At 41.0% G+C, this 25,030-nt stretch overlaps 1 long non-coding RNA gene across 1 annotated transcript; it reads left to right on the top strand.

Moving 5' to 3' along the window:
- Positions 1-1,015: 1,015 nt before the first annotated feature.
- Positions 1,016-12,894, top strand: LOC134355927 (uncharacterized). Its single transcript, XR_010020220.1, has 3 exons — positions 1,016-1,172; positions 10,789-10,902; positions 12,025-12,894. It is a non-coding gene; the product is annotated as an uncharacterized LOC134355927 (long non-coding RNA).
- Positions 12,895-25,030: the final 12,136 nt, after the last annotated feature.

Here is a 25,030-nt window from a genome sequence, read left to right as displayed (position 1 = left end):
GAAGCTGTGCTGAATGATGAGTTGTTCCTATTCTATGTCTCTCTTCCCCACCTTGTCCATCGCCATGACAACGATTACTGCGAACTGAACTACTAAACTGGACTGAACTTTGAGTCATTTTGAAATTGGTCATTTACCCCTAGACAACGATAGAGCTTGATTGATGCTGTTATCTTAATTCTGTGCACATGTGTGTTTATCATCACTGAACTGTTGCATTTATTATCCTTTCGATTACTGTGTTGCTTGTTTCTTTAATAAAACTTTCTTAGTTCTAGTACTCCAGACTCCAACTGAGTGATCCATTTCTGCTGGTTTGGCAACCCAGTTACGGGGTACGTAACAAGTGCAATTTCAAGACTTTCGACTCTGAAGTGGTAAACATCTAAGTGGTAATTTTACTGAATTAATATCCTGGCACTTTTGCAAACTGAAGTACGGAATCAACAATGTAGCAACGGTACACATTCCTGAATCGATGACATTCATTCTATGAGGGTAAGTCTCTGTCAGAAAACAGATCTTTCTTTTACCTGTATTATGATCACGTGAAAAAAAAATCACACCTCACATTACTGTTGTACTCTCTATTAAGTTTCATCCACTTGAAAAGATGTTTGCATTGTGCAATTTCCTAATAGCATATTTATAGCACAGAGTGCAGAATTCGCCATTGATACACCTGCATTGTAAAATCACTTTTGAAGCATTTTTTACATTGTTCCCTGCAGCTTCTGATATTATATACACCTGCTTGTATTATACACAGGTTTCTACAGTACCATGTAAACAAGTAAAAATGTTATTGTGTGTTAAATTATTTTATCTGAAGTTATAAATTCTCAATTGGTGACTAGTTGTTGGAAGCCATGACTTTCCCTGTGACTAAGGGAATTACCATCCCAGGTCATGTACTCACGGAGATGCAATGAACTCTTGGACTTCAGTACCTACCTCCTGATGCCTTTACTGTGAGTACATCCTAATCCCATTTCTTTAGCAAGAAAATGTCTTCTAAAACTGCAGCCATATTCTGAAATCTTGCCCTTTCACCGTTGGCTCAGTATTGACAGCAAAGTGATAAAATAAATTGAGCATAACTTGAGATCAAATCTCCGAGCATTTCAAGCACTTAAAGACATCAACATCATCCTGGAGTGTTCATTTACCAGGTACTGAAATGTAACTCATTAAATGTACTGTGACACAGGAAATTTTAACTTGTTCTCAGAAATTGGATCTTCTCATGGGACTCTTTTTTTAAAAGATAAAAATTGCTCACTCCACTCTGTATTTACATATGGCAAGCTGCGATTTGTTTTGCTTGCAGTGCTTTGCAGACCGTTGGTTGGTAATTGTGCACCTCAAATGCAAGTACTTGCTACTTGCTAAAATGGATGTGGTTAGCATTTCATCTTTGCAAGGATTAAAGAATGTGGGTGAATGCCTGTGTGGGAGGGTGAGTGGTGTATTTGTTTAGTCAGTTTGAGAGTTTAGTGCTGCCATGTTCAATACATGCAAGGTCTTTATATAGGCGGAGGTGTATTGGGTTATACAAGTAACTTTACATAGATTCAGCCTCCAGAACAACTGCATCACTTCTTTTGATTAAGCATGTTGGGTCCTGAATTGCACAGTTTAGATCACAATCACCTCTCCCATTTGTTCCAAGAACTGCGGTTGGTATTGATTCTGTTGTTATCATCTACACCTCTGGCATGCCCATTTCTCTTCGTCCGGCCATCATCCCTGTTTATTTGGCCTATTTTCCCTTCTATCTCCTGTCATTAACCTTATCGCTGATGACCCTTGTATTTTTTCCGCTTTCCCTTTCCCTTCTTGCTTACCACATCTGCAACCTGCTCAGGAGACGGGGCCGGAGACCCAAGAAGGCTGCCCACTCCAGACCTGCTTTTCTAAGTCGGAGTTGTGGGCACTGTGGCCCATCGTGCACATGCTAACCTTTCTACAGGAATCCCACTTGCTTACACTAGAAAGAAAGAAAGATTAGCTTTAGTTATGACTTTAAAATCAAAATGTAAAGTGAAATGTGTCATTTGCGTTAAATCAAATCAGCGAGCATTTTGAGGTGCAGCCCACAAGTGCCACCACTCTTCCAGTGCCCGTAACACACCAGCCCTGACTGTATATCTTTGGAATGTGTGAGGAAACCGGAGAACTCAGAGGTCATGGAGAGAATGTACAGACTTCCTACAGAGAGTGACGTGAATTGAAACTGGGTTGGAGATCACTGGTGTTGTAATACCATTATACCAATTGTCACACTACTGTACCACCTCTTACCTTGCTGCCCAAGAAGTCAGCATTCTTCCAAATGTCACTGAAACATCATGATTCCATCACTTCCTTTCACAACAAGCTCCAGATTTCAACACTCTGTTTAAAAAAAATTGTTTCTCTCAAATCCCCTTTAAAATTGCAGCCTCTTACGTGAAGGGCCTCTTGTTTTCCAAACTGTAATCTGTTGGAGGGAGCAGGGAGGCAGCTTACTGATGAGTTGATGGGCTCAGAGCTTCATAGTCGTCAGCACAGTGTGCTTGGACTATCATTGGAGATAGACAGGACCTAGTCTATGTGTTGGTTATCTGCTCAGGTTGTACTGGTTCCTGTTCAGAAATTCTAGCACTTTGCTGGATTTCTGTATTTAATAAAATTTGGATATGTCAACATGCACTTGGCTGCCAGGTAATTTGAATTTCATAAGCCCCATCAGTTTGAACATGCAGTGACTGAATCAAACCAGCTCTCATATTAGCTTCAGCTGCTGCTCGTGCAAAGAGGAAGGGGGGGGGGATCTTTGGGTCTTTGATGTTTCGATTATTTAATCTATGGGATTCTTGTTTCATGCATGTCTGTGAAAAGTAAGAATTTCAGGTTGTATACTCTATATACTCTCTGATATTGAAATCGACCTTTGAAATGTGATAACAAGCAAAGTTTGAACAGCAGAGTCAAAGTGACCAGGCAAACCTTGCAATAATAAAATGTGGTGGAGATGTACATGAATCTGCTGATTTGCTGTCACCCAGTTTGTTCAATGACATAATGTCAAGTTTTCTTTCATTTCGATGTTGATTTACTGAAGTATTTTCTAGGGTTGTTGAAGAAATATTGGCTCTAGTTTCCCAAGTATCTCTGTTTCTGGAATATTTACAAGAGATTAAACCATTTGGTTAACTGTACAGCACTGTGCTTAAATTCTTAGGCATGTCGATATAACCAGGGTGCCAAAGATTTTTGCACACTACGGTATTTGTCAATATGGAGTGGAGAGTGTGTTTGTAAATGGCGAGGGTGGAGTGCCGCGGGAGGGGTGTGGGACAGGTAGCAGAGGAGGAGTGCTGGGGCTGGGGGAGGTGGCATTGGTACAGATACACCCAGCACTGAGCCATCAGCCAAGGTCATTTGATTCCAAACAACTGGTTTATTGATCATTATAGAATATCTCTCTGCTTCTCGCTCTCTCCCCTCTCCCTTCTTCGTTTCCCAACCATGATTCTCTTCACCCTATCCCCTTCCTCCTCTCACTCCACAGTAGAGACCCATATCAAAATCAGGTTTATCATCACTCACATATGTCATGAATTTTTTTTTGCTGCAGCAACAGCATGCATAAAATTCTTACAGAGCGGTGAAAAAATATCAGGCACCATAGATAGATATATCTTTTACACGGGATCCCACCACTAAGCATATCTTTCCCTCCCCCCCCCTCTGCATTCTGCAGGGATTGCTCCCTACACAACTCCCTTGTCCATTCGTCCCCCCCATCCCTCCCCACTGATCTCCCTCCTGGCACTTATCCGTGTAAGCGGAACAAGTGCTACACATGCCCTTACACTTCCTCCCTTACCACCATTCAGGGCCCCAAACAGTCCTTCCAGGTGAGGCATCACTTCACCTGTGAGTCGACTGGGGTGATATACTGCGTCCGGTGCTCCCGATGTGGCCTTTTATATATTGGTGAGACCCGACGCAGACTGGGAGACCGCTTTGCTGAACATCTACGCTCTGTCCGCCAGAGAAAGCAGGATCTCCCAGTGGCCACACATTTTAATTCCACATCCCATTCCCATTCTGACATGTCTATCCACGGCCTCCTCTACTGTAAAGATGAAGCCACACTCAGGTTGGAGGAACAACACCTTATATTCCGTCTGGGTAGCCTCCAACCTGATGGCATGAACATTGACTTCTCTAACTTCCGCTAAGGCCCCACCTCCCCCTTGTACCCCATCTGTTACTCATTTTTATGCACACATTCTTTCTCTCACTCTCCTTTTTCTCCCTCTGTCCCTCTGAATATACCTCTTGCCCATCCTCTGGGTCACCTCCCCCCCTTGTCTTTCTTCCCAGACCTCCTGTCCCATGATCCTCTCGTATCCCCTTTTGCCTATCACCTGTCCAGCTCTCGGCTCTATCCCTCCCCCTCCTGTCTTCTCCTATCATTTTGCATCTCCCCCTCCCCCTCCAGCTTTCAAATCCCTTACTCACTCTTCCTTCAGTTAGTCCTGACGAAGGGTCTCGGCCTGAAACGTCGACTGCACCTCTTCCTATAGATGCTGCTTGGCCTGCTGCGTTCACCAGCAACTTTGATGTATGTTGCTTGAATTTCCAGCATCTGCAGAATTCCTGTTGTTTGTGACCATAGATAGATATATCTTTTACACAGTATTGTAAGTGAACATATTTTTCTGTGAGCAGCTGGACAGAAAATTTTGAGAATACCCAGATCTTCAGAGAAAGCCCAGGTGCTCCTTCTGGCCTGCAGATAAGTAACACAAGGGATTCTGCAGATGCTGGAAATCTTGAGAAACACACAAAATGCTGGAGGAATTCAGCAAGTCAGGTAGCATCTATAGAGTGGTGTTAGCAGTCAATATTTCAGGCTAATACCCTCCATCAGGACAAAGTCTGCCTTTCTCCACCTTCTTATTTGCCAAGTAACATCTATAAAAGATGGACCCACTCCACATTTGATTACACAAATTATTTAACGTTGATCTCCAAAAAGTGTTTTATTTTCAGTGACCTTATTTTAATGATCAATATTCAAGTTTATTTGTCACGTGTTTATCAAAACATTCAGTGAAATGCATCTTTTGTGTCAACAACCAACACAGTGGAGGTTGTATTTGGGGCCGCCCGCACGTGTCACCACAGATTCTGCCAACATACGATGGCTGCGATGCTTAGCAGAGGAGCACAGAACACAAAAAGCAACAAACGACAACAGCAACAACAAGCCCTGTTCCTCTTTTCCACCCACACACATATACAACCCTGTTACTCCAGGACCTGCCTCCAGTGGACCTGTAGACCTGTTGGGTCTGTAGACGCAGACGCAAACCGCAGCCTGCCGACACTCGGGTTTGACTTCTCCAGCACACTCGTAGAGATTCACGGACTCAGCTCCAGCCAACAGGCCTCAACTTCTGAACTTCCAATTTGTCCATGGATCTCCATCCTTGGCAACAAACCCAGGACATGCCGATTATCGAACACCAGGGCTCAAAATCCAGAAGCACTGATGGCTGGATCCCAAACACTAGGCCTTGAATCCTGGTCTCACTGATTTGCAAACTTCTGCCTGCATGGAACTCAAATCTAAAACCTGCCAGCAACTTGTTGACCTGTGGTGAGGGTGGTGGTGGGTAGGGTTGAGGAACTGTCATCCATTTTCTGTTAGTCTGACATCCGACATCCAAACATGCCTATGTCGCTGGTCTTCAAATGTCAAGCAGAGACTTCGATTCTGGACTGATCTTTAATTCCCCACATCCCTGTTCTTAAAATCGTAAGATGAACCTTAACTTCATTTTCCGTTCCCAAAACGTACATTTTGAAACTAAAAAACAATTAAAACATAAACAATTTCAAAAAACAATTAAATCTGAGCTGAGACTCAATAGGTTGGTGCGGTCTTGGAGAGATCTTAATGGAAGTAGCATGATGCCATGCAAACTATCCACAAAATAAAAGCTTTTACAACCTTTCACCAAACCAGAAACTCAGCCAGTTGTCAATACCATTTGTCATCAATGGCACATTGTATCTGGACCTGGTTCAATGGAGCTCATAACTATTGCCCACAAATCCATCTGTGGATGCTAAATTTTCAACATAGTATTAATAACTGCAGTCTAACCCAAAAAGTTCAGAAGTGAAACATGCAGCCACAATTAAATTCCACATTTAGTAATCTAGAAAAAAATTCTAGCCAGGTATATGTCCTTCACCAGTCAGATTGAAGGGGTGTAGACTTAACAGAACAATGATTAAGAAAGTAATATAATTTTAGAGCGAGTAATTTCATCGTCAAATGAAGAATAGAGAGTTAAATGGAAAGTAAGAAAGACTGGATTAAGGTAGAGAAAAATAGTCACAACAGAATTATAAAATTTCATTTTGGAAATGTTCCACAATTATTACCTGAAGGAATGAAATTCCCCACATACAATATTAATCTTAATCTCAAGGAGATTTATTGTTAATAGACTGGAATAGGAACATTTTAAGACCGTGTGCTATTTAGTTTATAACTACCAGACAAATGAAACCCTTTTTGTTATTCAGTGCAAGTCAATATTGAGCCAGACAATGAGATGACATTTTGCAAAACTATCTGTGGAACAGTGCAATCTGAATGGCAAATTTGGGATATTAGATTTTAACCACACCTCTGATGATCTGAAGCTACTGTATCATTCCCTCACCAGTAATTGTCCATGCCATAATATCACCCCATATACAGTATAAGCATATCCTTAGCACTCTTTTGAATTAGAGAAAGGTCCATGCATTCTCGGGATATTAGCTATACTTGGGGTGAATGGGGTGTCAGGGAGGGGTAGCACCTCTGGTGGGGGAACAGGTCGTGTCCTTATCAAAGCAGTTAGTCCACCCTTGGTCCCCACCTGGCACACAGCTGTCACCTGTGGCTCCCTGTAGCTGTTTGCATGCGACAGCGGCCACACCCTGGGCAACGGCTTCAACAAGCCGACTAAACCAGGTGAGGGTAGCTGACGGGTCTTAAACCCTCGGTGAGATAGGGAGATGTCTATCCCAGCATGTGAAGACGGACTCCAGCGGATTGAGCGGACGAGACCAATGGAAGGTCCAACAGTCAAGAAGGCAGTCTCTGCAAGCGTGGTGGAACATGTAGAGCAGGACAAGACTCAGAAGACGTCCTAGTCATCCACTGCGCCTAGTCCCATCTCCAGCTGTCTCGACTCTGTCTTGCCACTGGATCCAGATGGGAATTGGGAAGAGAGAGTGAGGCTGACGCTGCGCAACTCTCCCTCACTTAAATCCAAATCACGCGCTAATCTCGACACCATCATAATGGTGTCGAGGTCCTCATCAACGATGATGGACGAACACAGCTATACTTTAAAAAAAAATGCATAATTTAGAAATTTTAATAGGACATGTTATTTATAAACATCTTACATTCAGTAATATGATTCTCTGTAAAGAATGATATTCTCTGCAATATCATTCCCTGTCCTATTAGGGGAAAAAAAAGGACTGACTATAGACTTCATAAGTAGGGAAACACCTTTTGACTAATTATTTCAATATGTTCACTTAAATTCAGCAGAAGAGTTGGAAACTGTATCTCTCTGCCAAATTCAATATTGTTCCATTATCATGGAACTACTGGGATTAACTAAAATATGTTTGAGACATAAACAACCATGATAAGAAAACTTTGATCACTTACTTTTCTTGTATACATATCGGGACACAAAAAATATTATGATGTAGGAAAGGAGGCACAATGTAAAGCAGAAGTCCACAGATTTCAAGCTGACATGAATGACACAACAATCTTCTTTTCCACTGTTGCATTCTACCCTTTCAGACATTGTTTTCTCTCATTTGCACTGATCTGTAGATGTATTTTCAATTATTTGAGGATGTTATTGTGTTCTCCTCCCCAAAGTTGTCAAGTCTGACTCCATTCCTTTTGTAATAAAATTATCTACTTGTTCAAGACATCAGTCAGGTCTGGTGTAGGTAACTGTCTTGTTCAGCCACCAAAAGTACATTTCGCAAGGTCAACAGAACAAACACAGCCACAGTAAGAAGAGGGAACAAACTCTTAAAATCTGTTTTGTCAGACCTATATCATGGAAGTATAGGAACCAGATTGGAGAGGTTTGTACCTAATATCTAATCATTGAAATAATTAACATTTCACCTTATATACTGTTTTACTATTTTCTTCACTAGTTAAAATGTATCAAAACGCTTATTGATTTTCAGCTTGTCCATTACACTTGCACCTCTGATTTGATTATGAAATAAATGCCCACTTAACTTCAGCAGAATCTTAAAGTATCAGGCCAAAAATGTTTGGCTAAGATGGAAAGGTGCAAAGTAAATCCACATTCTGTTTTCAGTTTAATTGTTCAAAGTAAATTTAATATTGAAGTATGTGTATGTCACCATATACTACCGTGAGATTGATTTTCTCACTGGCATCCACAGTAGAGCAAAGAAATACAACAGAATCAATGAAAAATTACACACTAAGACTGACAAGCAACTAATGTACAAAAGAAGACATACTGTGCAAATACAAAACAAGAAAGAAAATATCCTGATCTTCAATGTAAACTTTATAGGACAGCTTCCCAAAGTGGTAAGAATTTATTTTACAAGGAAGAGCAAATGGGAAATCTGTAATGTGAAATTGTGTTGATTGCTGAGCTAATAAAATAAATTTGCACCAAAAACTGCATTGTTACAAAAGTAGGGGGCGAGGAGAGGGAGAGGGGAAAAAAACAAAGAAAATGAGTTATCTGACATTGTAAATTCAATATTAGGGCCATAGGGCTGCATCATGCCCAGCTGGAAGATGAATGTTGCTCCTGAAGCTTATATTGGGTGTGTTATCAGTGCAGGAGGCTACAGACATATGTGCCAAAATGGACTGTAATGGAGAATTAACATGGCAGACTCTAGGAAACTCAGTGCTCTCCAGGCAAATTGAACCAAGGAGTTTCACAACTGCTCAACCAATCTGCATATGATTTCTCCTGTGAAGGCGAGACCATGTTCTGAATACTGAATCGCAGTTGATTAGATTCGAAGATGTGTTAATGAAACCTTACTTCATCTGGATGGGCTGTTTGTGTCCCTAGTTGGTGTGACAGGAAGAGGGAAAAGAAAGGGTGTTGCATCTCCTGCAGGTACATGAGAAACATGTCTGTGGCATTACCTCCATTTCCAGCATTTTCTGTTCTTATTTGAGATCGCCAGCATTTTTTATATTCTTTGCTTCCAATTCTAGCTATATGTTCCTTAAATTCATTATGTGACCAACCACTGTAACCACAATCTATTAAGAAAGAGTTTCCATACATTATTTTTATATCTTGAAAGCCATTGGCAATAATTAAAAATGTTATCCATAGATGCTGCACGGAGATTACGAATGAAAATGTTTACTGTTTGTGATAACTCTAGTTTTGGCCATATTGTTGTAAAAGAGCCAAGTTAATACACTGTAATATATCAAGGATCTTCTTTTAAACAAAATACTGAGAGATTACCATGGGTTTTTTTTTTCAATTGATATTCTGAGACTTTGCAAAATATTGCTTTCTGCAATGCACATTTGAATTTGAGCAAAAATCATTTGGCACACATTTGGGCACAAATTGAAAGACTGCCAATTTGACCAAAAGCAGAAACCTTACCCTTATGATCATCAGCCTGTGAAGCTTTATCTTTTATTATTATGAGATGCTGTAGCATATTCATCTTTTATGCATGCCTCTCCACAATCCTATAGCTCTGCTGCAGTCAGGGTGGCAGTACAACTTCCCTGTGCGCACAAGTAAAATTCCTGGAGGATTGGCTGCCATGGATACCTGTATTCTGTGGCTGCTAATGCCAATTTCTTCAGTTGAGGGGTTCCCGAAAACCAAGTCTGTGAAAATCTGGCTTCTTTGTACATGAATGCAATGTCCGCTGCCTTGCTTGACTGCCTTCTGCTGTCACATTCATTAATGAAAATGTCATGAAAAGATTAATGAGAAATGCAATTAAGTTATCTAAGTTAAACTTGAGTGAGATTACTTGCTTATCTACAGTTTACTCAATTGTACCCTCTAATTTCCATTCACCAAAACAAACTGCATGCATTTTATATTAGATTTACACCAATCAATGCCCTAACAAATCTGCAAAATTGTTCAGAGTAAAGCCATCTTCAGATCAAATCTTCTTGCTAAAAAAAATTAACACCTCATAGAATTTGCATTTCTCTTTACTGTCAGAAAAAGCATAAAGCCTGACCGAGAAAAGAGAAGAACATTTCAACATTTTTCTCCTCCATTTGCCCTATGTTTTCATTCCTTTATATATTAATATAGTCTGTAGTTATTTACACTATAGTGGTTGTGTCTTTGCAACTACATATCAATTATATACAAGCACGCACGCAGAGATGGCTTTAACTGGTCTATTCTCGTTGCAGCGAGAGAAAGGGCAGACCGATGTGCATGCATAGACAACAGATCAATATGTAGTGCTGGGGGGGGGGGGGGGTCATTGCTCTAAACGAAATAGTTCCATATTTTGCACTTTCTCCCTCTTTAGATTAATGGAACATATGACTGTATATGTACAGAAACGTCCAATTTCACTTTCACAACCCATATTCCAAATAAACATGCTTTCAGAATTACAGTCCATGATTAACTTCATGGTTCTAAGGATTCAATCTTTTGAGTGGTGCTCTGTTTCTTTCAGAATAGTGCCCCTGGACCTGTGGAGCGGCATCAGCTTTGGCAAGTATCTTATCAAAGACATTGTTCTCGGTTTCCGGTGACACATTGCTGTCAGTGACATGATCATCACTGAGAGGTAAGTCTGGTGACTGTAATGGGTCCATCTTGTTGGATGCAATCGACTCCTGTGTGTTCTTCAGTTAAGCATCCAGTATCTGGTCCACATGATGCCTCCATGTTGGATTTCCAACATCCACATTACACATCAGTGGTCCAGTTCTTGTAGCTAGCCCACCGAGTGTCCACTTGTCTTCTTGGTAATCATGTGCTAGGGCTTCCTGTCCAACCTCGAATCTCCTTGCTGCTTCACTTGGCAATTGGCTGAACTGTTTATTCTGCACTTCCCTCTATAGATCTGGTTTCAGGAGATCTATGCGAGATCTCAGATTCCTGCTGAAGAACAGTGTTGTAGGAGTTTGATTTGTCGCATGAACAGAGTTCTGATATAAAAAAATAAAGTTGTCCACCTTGTGCTGTAGAAAAGTGTCCTCCTTGTCCATTGTTTTAATGGTCTTCTTAGAAGCTTGGACAAACCTTTCAGTTAACCCATTCATTGCCGGGTGGTGAGGAGCTGACTTGAAATGCCTGATGCCATTTTTTCTTCATGAACATTAGGAATTCTTCTGATGTCTATTGTGGTCCATTGTCACTCACATTTTGTTCTGGTAATCAGTTTCTGGTGAAGATAGTCCTCAGAGTAGAGACAGTCTTTGTTGAGGTGGTTGACTTCATTGGAACAACCTCCGGCCACTTCGAATGAGCATCCACAGCAATCAGAAACATGGAATCCATGAATGACCCACAAAGTCTATATGTAGTTTTTGTCATGGTGAAGACAGCCACTCCCATGTGCGTAGCAGTGCCTGTAAGGGTGCATTTTGAACTTTTTTGGCATCCCGAACAGCTTTTGGCCAAGTCTTCAATTTGTTTATCTACTCCCAGCCACCACACTTGGCTCCGGGCGAGACTCTTCATCTTGACTGTACCCAGGTGTCCTTCATGCAGACTCTCTAACACTCTGGTGTGCAGTTTAGAGGGAACCACAATACGAGATCCACACATCAGTATTCTTTGACATACGAGGGAAATCTGGGATCTCTGGAAAAGTAGGGTTACCATGAGCTGGCCATTCTTGCATCATGATTTCATAGAGTTTTGACAACGTAGGGTCATTCCTTGTTTCCCTTTTGTATTTCAGAATTTGTTGCTGGCAACTGGTCCACCATGCATCATACAACTGTATGGAACATCTGCTGGGTCACAGTCTGAAGACTTTTTTTCTTGCCAATAGTGGAAGACATGACAAGCTTTCTTCTGTTCCTCCATGTTGTCTGTTTTACAATACAGCTCCACCCTCTTGATTTAGGACTTCCAGCCTTCATTAGTGCTATCAAATTCATCCACTTTCCTGACTGAAGCCATCGCCATGTTATCTTCACTTTAAGTTTTTGAGTTGCATCTTTCACTGTGTATTTTTGCAGGCAGTTACTCAAGTGTCTGCAATGGCCTCTGTGCTATTTAACTCTCACTGTTTTGTCCTGTACCTGTTGGCTCAGTTGGTGATATTCTCTGATATTCAGGTTCATGCTCATCGTCAATTTGTTGTGTCTTTGCAACTACATATCAATTAAATAAAAACACACACACAGGAGGTGGCTTTAACTAGTGTATTCACATTGCAGTGACAGAGGGAGAGCAGATCAATGTGCATGCATAGACAACAGATCAATACATAGTGCTAAGGGGAGTCATTGCTCTAAAAGAAATAGATCCATGCATTACAATAGTAGGAGGCATTTTTGGCTCATCAAGTAAATATAATTTCTACTAATTCTTTATGTAACCCACATTACCACATGATCGTCTAGCTAGGCTGAGAGCAAACTCTAACCGTCACCTCAGTATAGCAACACTATGACGACATTGACCACTTTGCACTACAATAAATGTTGATTTTATTTTCTGTTCTAATTGTGTCCCTTGTATAATTTGTGATTAATTTGTTTCTATTGTGAATGTTGTTCATGTTCTATATTCCATTTGATGGTGCTGCAGGTAAATGTTTCATCACAACTGCACATACAGGCAGTTGATACATATTATAATAAACTCCTCTTTGACTTTGAAGTTTGATAGGATGGTTATTTCTTCACTGCACATTTGAGAAACCTGAATCTTCTATCCTATCAGAAATATTTATTGTGGCACTTACCCCATTTTGACTGCTACTGTGGCCGAAGCCAGATAGGCTTCTTGGAACATAGAACAATACAGCACAGTATGAGATCTTTGATCCACAATGAAATGCTGATATACTGTACACATATAAACCTGCTCTACAGTTACTCTAATCCTTCCCTTCTATGCAGCCCTAAATTTTTCTTGTATCCATGTGCTCATTTAAGAGTTTCTTAACTGTCCTATTACATCAGCCTCTTCCGCCATCCCCTGCAGACTTTCTTCTGCCTGGCCATTGCCAATTGCAGAAGTTCTGATGTACTCTTCATGAAGTCCAGCATAATCTCCCAAAAGCTCCCCTGCTCTAATGCTAGAAAGTCAGGTTAAATGTGTTGGAATTATAGCAAATCCTCATTCAGATGAATGGAAGAAATTGTCTGACATGAGAAAAGACAATGTTCTTTCCAATATCTTTGTCAGTTTTCATAACTTTGACTGATCTTTAGTGCATGAATGTGATTTTCAGTGCTTATTTTTTCTAAAAATAGATTTTTTAGCAATATTGTTACCTTACTAACATGTCCCAAATGTTAAGAAACACTTACAGACATCAAAGGCACAAAGCACATTCAGCCCATTATCCAGTATGTCGAATCACCTATCAAAGATCAGATTGAATATTATTCCTTGACAATGATTTTCAAAGACATTCACAAACATTCAGTTGTCACAATCACACTGACAGCTTGGTGAGTTAGTAAGCCTTGGAGATGGTACCTCACTCAGCTTTGCCTCTGCCAAAGCTGTTCGCTGACTGCAACTGATGCTTTAGGCTGAGACAGCTCCCCAGTGTCCTGCTTACAACTGGAGGTTGTATTCTAATCTGTGCTGGAGCAGATTGAAAATCTGAGTCAATGGAAGACTTGCCCCAACCAGAATTCTGCCGGCATAGAATTGAACGGCAGAGAAACTATGTTGATTAGCTTGCACTTGTAACACTAAGTATACTGGTCTCCATGTTATACAAGGAGTTTTGAGATAGTCAATAAATATGAAAATGTAACTTTAAGGATAAAGATGGAACTGAAAATTGATACCTAGCAATAAAGATTGCAAGGGCTGCAGCTATCTTTAGAAAAATAGGAGTGGGCATCTGATGAATGTGCTTACAGTTATGACATTCTATTTGTGAAGAAGATCTTTCCACATGTTGAGGAGATCAAAGATAGGCAAGACAATTATGAATGTTACTTTGTGGTCATTGTGCAGGAGGGGCGCCCTCGATGTGCTGTATTTGTGGAATTGCCTGATGTAGAACTATTAAGAACATAGAACAGTAAAGCACAATCAAGGCCCTTCAGCCCATAATGTTCTGTTGGACGTTTAACCTACTCCAAGATCAATCTAACACTTCCCTCACGTATAGCCCTGCATTTCTCTTTCATCCATGTGCCTACCTAAGAGCATTTTAAACATCCCTAATGTACCTGCTGCTAACACCACACCTGGCAGTGTGTTCCACACAGTTACCACGCTTAGTGTAAAGACACTACCTCTGACATCCCTCCTATGCTTTACACCTATCACCATAAAATGATGCCTTCTCATATTCATCTGGGAAAAAGATGCTGGCTGTCTACTCTGTCTATGACTCTGATCATCTCCATCATGCTTATCTATTTCTTTGCTCCAAAGAGAAAAGCTCTATCTTGCTCAACCTTTCTTCATGAGAGATTTCTCTAATCCAGGCAGCGTCCTAGTAAATCATCACTGTATAGTCTATAAAGCTTCCACATCCTTCCCATAATAGACGACTAGAACTGAAAACATTATTCCTAGTGTGATCTAACCAAATTTCATAGAGCTGCATTATTACCTCACAGCTCTTCGTATCAATCCTATGACTAATGAAAGCCAACACATCACAAACTTTCTTAACCATCCTTTCGACTTCCACAGCAACTTTGATCAATTTCTGGATATAGACCCCAAGACCCCTCTGTTCCGCAGCACTGCTAAGAATCCTGCCATCAACCTTGTAATTGGACTTCAAGTTTTACCTACCAAAGTGCATCACTTCGCATTTCTCCATAATGAACTCCACCCGCCACTTAGGTTAGACTTTTTTTTAGATTTAGATTATGAGGACATGCAGTCCTGTTTTATTGTCATTTAGTAATGCATGCATTAAGAAATGATACAATGTTCCTCCAGAATGATATCACAGAAACACAAGACAAATCGACTGAAAAACTGACAAAACCCACATAATTATAACATATAGTTACAACAGTGCAAAGCAATGCCATAATTTGATAAAGAACAGACCATGGGCATGGTAAAAAAAAAAGACTCAATGTCTCTCAAAAGTCCCATCATCTCATGCAGACGGTAGAAGGAAGAAAAAAAACTCTTCCTGCCATGAACCTCCAGCGCCGCAAACTTGCTGATGAAGCACCCGACCACAGCCGACTCTTGAGTCCATCCGAAAACTTCGAGCCTCCGACCAGCCCTCCGACACTGAGCACCGAGCACGATCTCGGCTGAGCGCTTCGACCCCGGCCCCGGCAATAGGCAAAGCCGAGGATTTGGGGCCTTCCCCTCCGGAGATTCTTGATCGCACAGTAGCAGTGGCAACGAAGCAGGCATTTCAGAAGTTTCTCCAGATGTTCCTCCATGCTTCTCACGTCTGTCTCCATCAAATCAGGCTTGTGCACGGCCCCTACTTAACAAATACGATATCATTTCGGAGCGGCCGCGCGTGCTGCGTTGTGCCGCCGTCTTCTCCTCCCCTCCTTTTTCAGCCCAACTCTGCGTCCTACCAATATCTCATTGTAATCTATAACAACCTTTCAGATTATCCATAACACCACCAACCGTTGTTTCATCTGCAAACGTACTAACCCACCCTTTTGCTTCCTTGTCCATGTCATTTACAAAAATTGAAAAGAGTAGGGGGTCCCAGAACAGATTCCAGGCGAACACCACTAATCACCGCTCTCCAGGTTGAAAATATTTATCTACTACTACGATCTGTGTTCTGTGTGCGAGTGAATTCCGAATCTATGCAGCAAAGTTTTCCTGGATCCCATGATTCCTGAATTCAGAAACAGGTTTACTATCACTGGTATATGCTGTGAAATTTGTAGCAGTACATTGCAATGCATGATAACAAAAACTGTGGATTACCATAAGAAGTGTGTAAAAAGAGAGAGGAAAGAAAGTAGTGAGGTAGTGTTCATGGGTTCAGTGACTATTCAGAAATCTGATGGTAGATGGGAAGAAGCTGGTCACAAATCATCGAATGTGTGCCTTCAGGCTTCTGTATCTCCCTCCCTGATGGTACCAATGAGATTTCTGAATGAGCCTGTCATAGGTGATGGGATGTCTGAATGAGCCTATCATAAGTGATTGGATTTCTGAATGAGCCTATCATGGGGAACCTTGTTGTATACCTTATTAATATCCATATACATGACATGCACCACTCTACCTTCCTAAATTTGTTTTTTCACTTCATCAAGGAAGTCAATTAGGCTCATGAGGCATGATCTGCCCAGCACAAAGCCATATTGACTGGTCCCAATTCAGATTCAACTTTTTCCAAATTTTCATAAATCTTGTCTGTGAGAATGTTCTCCCAAAACTACATGGCAAAAAGCATCAGTACAACTGGAGAGCTATGGAAGGAGCTTGAGCAAGTTGGGAAGTTTTTCATTGATGCATTAGAGAATGAGGCGTGATCTTACAGATGTGTTTAAAGTAATGAGGGCGTAGACATGGTGAATGTGCACAGCCTTTTGCGCAGTGTTGAGGAATCAAGAACTAGAGGGCTTAGGATCATGATGAAGGGGTGAAAGATTTAGGAGGAACTTGAGGGGCAACTGTTTTCATCCAAAGAGGGGTCAGCGTATGGAATGAGCTACCACAAGAAGTGACTGAGGCAGGTACATTGACAACATTTAAAAGGTACTTGGATAAGAAAGATTTAGAGATATGTAAATGCAGGCACATGGGACGGGCTTAGATGGGAATCTTTGCTGGCCAGTTGAGCTAAGGAGCCTGTTTCCATGCTGTATACTCTGTGATATCTAACGGACCGTTACATACAATAAATTCTTGAGTGAGGAAGAAACAGGACATTTAAATAGGGTCAAATGATACAGAATGGAAACAAGTTATGTAATACATCACCCTAGCATAAACCAGATATGCCAAAAAATAGAAGTGAGAGAGATCAATGACTATAAAAGGCCATTCAGCCCATTAACGTGTACCTATCTGTATGATGAATGCTCCATCAAAGCAGCAAACTGTTTATTATTCTTTGAACAAATAATAAACTTTTTAGTACAATGTAATCAAAGTATTTATGAGTTCCAATTAACTATACGAAAATGTCATGTTTGGAAGGTTTTAATTATATCCGCCAAGTAATAAATATATTAATGGTATCAAGTGTTACATTTTTGGTTTAAAAAAAAGGCAAATAAATTGCATTCACAAGGGAGATTTGTTTGCTTATTCACTTCCAGCATTGCTATCATCAATGAAACCGCTTAAAAATGGTTCAATAAAGAACTTGACTTTCCTATTCGATGGTTAATTTAGCTCCTTACTTTAATCTCTTGATATATAATAAATCTGTCGAGCATGAGAAATGTAAACAAAAGGGCTGTAAATTACAAAGAGTGGCATTTAAGATGTCTGAATATAATTATAATGTCATATTCTGTTCTATAACTGGAATGAAAATGGATGTCTCACATACAAACTTACAACAACATGATTTTTTAGAAAAGTTAAAGGTGCAATTATCCACAAAGAGAAAATCTGCAGATGCTGGAAATCCAAAGAAACACACACAAAAAGCTGGAGGAACTCAGCAAGCCAGGCAGCATCCATGGAAAAGAGTAAACAGTCGATGTTTCAGGCCGAGACTCTTCATCAGGACTGGACAATTACCCATTTTGCTTTCCTGAAACAGGTAATGTGTGATTTTTATTAGTTGTTTAAAATTCAAATGTTATTTATGTCCATAAGATTATGGATGAGTTAAGACATAAATTCAAGGAAATAATTTAAAGTTCACTCAGATTTGACTGCAGTGAAGAGAAATGGAAGTTAAAATTTTATTTAAGCCTATATTTAGAGAAAATCAGAAAGGATGATGGCTATATTCAAATCAGGCAACAATATCCAGACCATATCTTAGTTCTGTTATATTATTGATTTCCATCATGATTTTAGTACTCAGTTTAAATAATGCGCGGTAATGCATTTTCAATGACCATGCCAAGCTCCATCCTCCTCAAAATCAATGACAAAATTATTGCAGGACCTTTTCACTTCCCTCAGGATAAAAGCAATGTTTCCTACAATTAGTGGAAAAACTACTTCAGTTTACACTACTATACTTTCCATCATACCATTGTTTTACCCGCATCTCTAAATTAAAATTCTGAATGCTGTTCATCCTGAGCTTCACGCAGGCAAGGAATTTCATTGCATCCTGGTGTATACGACATTAAACTAATCTGAATCTGAAATTAACCAGTGAAACATCTATTAGGATTCTACTATATATGCTAGATTCCAAATATACTGGATACAGGAGGAATTATTTATTGAGATACAGTGCAGAATAGGCCTTTCTGGCCCTTTGAGACATGCCATTCTGATATCCCCGATTTAATCCTTGCATAATTATGGGACCATGGGACGATTTACAATGACCAATTAGCCTTTGGACTGTAGGAGGATGCCAGAGCAAACCCATGTAGCTACAGAGAGAATGTACAAACACATGACAGATAGCAGCAGGAGTTGAACCCAGGTTGCTGGTACTGTAAAGTGTTGTGCTAACCATTATGCTACTCTGCCACCTGTTCATAGTGCCTAAAAAAGAAATTCAGAGCAAATCCTAGCAAAAAAACTGAAAGTATTGATTGTTTTGATAGTTTTATATCCCACCTGATTTTGTGAATAACATTGAAGTTGGGACAACCAGGTAAATATTAAAATCTCACTGTGCTTTTCAGAGTTTGATTATATGATTGGTATAGGTGATAAAGAACTACAAAGTGGTAAATGCTATCACTATTAAAAAAGAGAGGTAGAGCTAATTTAGGATTTAGTCTATACAGCTATAAGACATGGGAGCAGAATTAGGCCCTTCAGTCCATCAAGTCTGTGCTGTCATTCCATCAGGGCTGATTTATTATCCCTCTCAACCCCACTCTCCTGTCTTCACCCCGTAACCTTTGACATCTTTATTAATCAAGAACCTATCAACCTAGACTCCCCAATTTAGGAAACATTGTCCCTACATTCACTCACAGGATTTAATGCAAAAACATTAGTAATTAAATCACCATGTAAAGAAAGTAAATAATGTAGCTAATTTTGAAAAATACAGTCACAGCCAGCATTCCTTATAAACTTCTTTGAACACATAACAGCCAAGTGTGAAATGCAGCAGACACCTTCTATATCAGGGGTTCCCAACCTGGGTTCCATGGGCTCCTTGCCTAATTGTGTTGGTCCATTGCATAAAAAAAGTTGTGAACCCCTGTCCTGTATGGACCAGAAACCTTTAACAAGATAAGTAGAGAAGGTTAAAGTGCAAGGGATTAGAAGAGTAATAGCAAACTGAATGAATGTTTGGTTAGATGTAGGTTTTAATTGGAAGAGATTAGTGCTGTTGTTCATTGTTCACTTTTAGAGCCATTTCTATATGTACTGTTTACCAATGATTTGGATTTACGTTTAAAATTAATTTGTCAATAATCGCAGATGCTATTAATAAAGAAGGAATATTTAACTTTTTGAAGTCTGAAGTACAATGCGCAAGAGCATTGGTGTATTTGAGGAACAGACAAAAAGAGGCATGTGTGATTCAGTTAAGCAATGAGGCATATTGCACCTCAAATATTGAAATTCCACCAAGAATCATGCATTGAATGGATGAAGACTCCAATCTGTGAAAGAGGGCTTGGGGAGGATAAGTTCACAAGACATTAAAGGAAGTATATCAAGTTGAAAAGGTTGTAAAAGAGAGCTAATGGAATTTTCATCTTTAATACAGGGGCCACAAAATCTGAGAGCAAGCCGCTGTTATGAACAGATAATATACTATCAGTAAAGGACTTTCAGATACACCTTAATGACTGCTGAGAGGACAGGAGTGATTATTAATGGACAGGAAGCAATAAATATAATAAGGCTTTGTCCAACTCCATTTAGCACTCTAAAGAAAACCTATAAGGTGCAGTATCTTATCATATATAAGTAAAGCTCTATTTTTTATTACTCGCACAAATTAATATTTGTTGTTACTTTTTCCCTGACTAGTATTAATGGCCAATTAGAAATGGTGTCAGGTGTCCTATTCAGCTTTAAGATTGAGCTCACCTGCACCAAAACATGTATTAAAAAAATCACACAAGATATGACACAAGTTGTCAGCTGTCTAGAAATATGTTAATTAAGAATCCAGGCTGCTACCATTATACTTTCTAATTTCAAGATGAATTCATGCAGTTGTACACTGTGGAAAATAGTGTAATCGATTTTGAGCTTGACTTAAAAGTGGGCTGGTGACTGAAGCAGTTATGTTTCTGTTAGAAATGTGCATTTAGATACATACCTGCATCCAATAGTTCAATTTAATTTCAGAGAATTGTATACAATATGCAACCTGAAATTCTTGTTCTTTACAGACATCCACATAAACAGAAGAGTGCCTCAAAGAATGAGTGACAGTAAAAATGTTATAACCCCAAAGCCTCCCTCCTTCTCCCCCGTGCACAAGCAAAGCAATGGCCCTCCCTTCCCTCACTTCAGCAATAAAGAGCACCAGCACCAAGCAAGAAAACAGCAAAACCCACAAGAAAGACCAGAATCTGCAGTACAACAAAACTGATCATTCACCTGATTATTCGACTTACCACAGGCTCTCTCTCTTCCTAGTAAAGGGATAGAGGGGTGTTCCCCTTTCACAGTGAGAGGGGAGACCAACAAAGACAAAAATCTCACTGATTACTGTGTAAAAGTCTGCTGTATCACTTTTCATCCTGAGGTCGCAGACAACAAACTCTTCCCACCAATGAGAAAAAGATAGAGAGCGTGATTTGCCGAGTACAAAGCCACTGATCCTGATGTTCTGTTTTCTCCCATGACACCTTCAATTGGCAGCACTGGTAGAGAATTGCCTCATCTCCAGGGCTACAAAGCCTCTGAACTCCAAAGTGCTCATCTTCCTGGCCGCATGCTTGGGGTATTAAATAACAGACCACAAAGAACTGAAGTATAGGTGTAGCTCTAGATTAGGGTCTTTGACTGAACCCAATCCAGCTTGAGAAGAAAACAGAGAGACATTAAAGGTAGAAATTAAGCTGTTTCCGCAGATAAGATCGAAGGAGTTGCTGTCGAGCGCTACCAGAGCTCCGAACGGAATTGTTAGACTTTAAGAAAAATAATAGAACAACATGAACTCAATGCCAAAAAAAAAACTGGATTTCACCATTTTTTTTTGAAATGTGAGATGACATTTGTCAGCAGGCAACTGCTGCCAGTGGACACAGGGAGGAACCAATGAACACGCCACCATCTACACAAGCAAAGGGGTGGTGTGTGTGTGAGCAGTTGAAGTCACTTTCTGCAAACATACATCAACAGTCTGCTCTCGTGCATGAGGAGAGAGAGGACAAATGTAAACAGACCTCTGTTACAGGAGCAGAGATATGACATACTGGATCTTGGCTCTCTTCACCAGAAGTACAGAATACGTTCTCTTCTTCAACTTCCCTATTCCCAACTCGCTCTCAATGAGGACCAACAATCTGTGATTTGGGAACTTGGAACCAGTTCCATTTTTTTGCCGAGCAACGTACACAAACTGCTGGAGAAACTCAGCAGGCCAGGCAGCATCTATGGAAGGGAATACACAGTTGATATTTCAGAACAAGACCCTTTGAAGTCCTGCTCAAGAGTTCTAGCATCTGTGGTATCTCTTGTGTTCAGGTTTGTCCTGGTTGACACGATGATGAAGTCCTCTCAGTATCTGCAGGTGATTGTACAATTCTCTAGTCATTCCCCCATTAGATCACCAGGTATGCACATTCATGACAATGATGTCTCCCTTCGTTAGGGCTCCAAGACTGTTTCACCATGCTCTATCAGGCAGTATGCTCACCCTTGTCCATGACCAGTCATCCCTGCCAAGTGGCCCAAAGGGGCAGCCTAAAGCCAGTTCATCCAGGAACAGAGGATCATCAAGAAAACCACCATGAAAGGAAATAGAAAATGAGGAAAGTTATACAGTGAAATGAAACATCTGCTTTATGCCACCAATTCACTTGGGAAAAATATAGAATTAAGAGAAAAAACGCTGGTGTAAAGTGATTGCTTATATAGGAAAGCTTGGTAACATAATGATCAGATTCAATCATTGTGAGCTGATTGAAATGCAATTCTTCTGCTGATAGTTAAGTGATTTATTATTGTCACACGTACTAGGATGTAGTGAAAAGCTTTTGTTTGAAAGCCACCCAGACAAATCAGTGCATATGTAAGTACATGAATGCAGTAAAAAAGGAGAACAACATACAATACAAATATAATGTTACAGAATATAACATTAATGATACAGAGATACTGCAGTGCAGGTAGACAAAATGTGATAGACTGAGAAGTGAAGAGTTCATCTTTATCATGAGGGCCATTCAATAGTCTTATAACAGTGGGATAGAACCTGTCATTTAGCATGGTGATGTTCTTAGTATTTCATATCTTCTTCTTGATGGGGCAGGCTGATGAGTTGGGAGAGAAGAGAATAATAAGAGTTGGAGGGGCCCTTGATTATATTGGCTGCCATCCTAGGCAGTGGGAAGTGTAGGCAGAGCTTTCAACTGTAATTTATGCTATAACAGGTGTATACTGCAGAAGTACTCATGTTATTAGGTATGTAGTCCCAATCAAAGAATAATGGATTCCTTGATTTCTCATGGATCAAGGAAATGAACAATGTGTTCTGTCCACTTCTACACCTAGTTGTCAGTACCTCCAGTTGAACTTTGTCTTTTTGTGTGTTTTGCCCCTTACTGTCAGTCTGTGGTTTTGTATTGCCATGTGCTCCTGCCCCCACTCCTGCTCTGCTCTGGTCCCTGTATTACTGAGTACTCTGCCTCTCACCTGTTTCTCATTATTACCTATTTTGCTGCCACTTCTGTCTCATTGTGCTCAACCTATCATCTGCCTCTCTGTTTATTGCTCAGTGAATTTTAATCCTGTGTTTTCACCTGTTGCCAGGTTGTGACAGTGAATTTTCCTGAGCCTTTCCAGCATTTATATCTGTACTCTGTCCGTCTGAATATTGACTCTGCCTGTTTCCCGATTCTGGTTTATGAATTTCTCTGGATGTTTTGATCTTTGCCTGAACTTTGACGTCGACTTTGTTTGCACCTCGGGAATTGTTACTCAATTAATATCACTGTGTGCACAGTACTGGGTCTGTGATTGAAACCCTGCTCCAGCATCCTGACAGTACAATCTGGCCAGAATGGATCTAGCACACCCTGGTCGTCTGAGAGCTGCCCTGGAACAACAGGAAATGTTGCTGGGAAGACATCAGAACCAGCTGGACTCCATGTTCAGGGCAGTGGAGTCACTTTCTGCCAATGTAGCCAACCTTGTGGCCCAGACTCAGTCACTCCAGCTATCCCAGAGCGCCCATCAACATTCTGCGACTGCATTTTCCGCCCCGCCGTCTGTGGCCTCGCATGCTCCTCCCATCCACGAGCCCTGTCTTACTTCTCCAGAAAAGTACTCAGGTGAGCCTGGTACCTGCAGCTCTTTTCTTTCCCAGTGCACCCTCATTTCTGAATTGCAACCAACAACATTTCTGACTGATCAAGCCAAGGTAGCCTACATCATCACCCAAGTGTCCGGTCGGGCGAGAGAATGGGGAACAGCTGTCTGGGAGGCATGCTCCCCTTTCTGCAGTAGTTCTCAGTTATTTTCTGAGGAGATGAGAAAAGTGTTTGATTGCTCCAAATATGGGAGAGAGGTTGCCCGTGAAATGCTGCACATACACCAGGGGCGCAAATCTGTGTTGGATTATGCCATAGAGTTCCGGACCCTAGCCACCTCCAGCGGCTGGAACTCGGAGGCACAGTACGACACCTTCCTGAATGGTCTCTCCGAAGACATCAAAGTTGAGCTGGTCACCCAGGACCTTCCTGCCACCTTTGAAGCCCTGGTGGATTTGGCCATCCATATTGATGTTCGCCTTCAGCAGCACTGCAGAGGGAGGGGTTCCGGAGGGGTTCCAGAGGGTCCCTGGGGGCACTGGGTGAGTTCCAAGCTCCTTGTCAGCCTACATTTCCACGCCATTTGCCCCTATCTATAATTCCTGTTCCAGAGACTGAAGCTATGAAGGTTGACTATGCCCGCCTGTTGCCGACTGAAAGACAAAGGAGAATCAGCACCTGCTCCTGTCTGTACTGTGGCCAACCAGACCACTTTATCTCCACCTGCCCAGTAAAAGTCAAACGCTCACCAGTAGGACAAGGAGTACTGGTGGGCATGACCCCTGTCTGGCCCTCCTTGACGCCACTCACTCTCATACCTGCTTCCCTGGAGTGTGGCGTCCAACAGCAAACAGTCTACGTCTTGGTCGATTCTGTTGTGGATGGGGTGTTTTATCAATACTGGCTTGCCTGCCCAGTGGGGATTTTCCACGTCTGCTCTCCAGTCACCATTGGTGACCAATGCCTTGAACAGTAAAAGACTGGCTAACATCACCCGTGTCACGGCCCTGGTGAGTCTCAGTTTATCTGGCAACCATCATGAACAGTTAACCCTTTATGTTATTGACTCTCCTCAAGCTCCCATTGTCCTGGGCCATCCCTGGTTAGTCAGACATAACCCCCACATTAACCGGCTCAGTCACAAGATTGTAGGCTGGAGCCCATCCTGTCACTCCCGCTGCCTCTGCCATGCTCAGATTCCCCCTGAGGAACTTC

Source organism: Mobula hypostoma, chromosome 13 (assembly GCF_963921235.1).
Source record: "Mobula hypostoma chromosome 13, sMobHyp1.1, whole genome shotgun sequence".
Classification (NCBI taxonomy): Eukaryota; Metazoa; Chordata; class Chondrichthyes; order Myliobatiformes; family Myliobatidae; genus Mobula; species Mobula hypostoma.
Note: the sequence above shows the minus strand (reverse complement) of the source record. Positions and strands in the feature narration are given on the sequence as shown.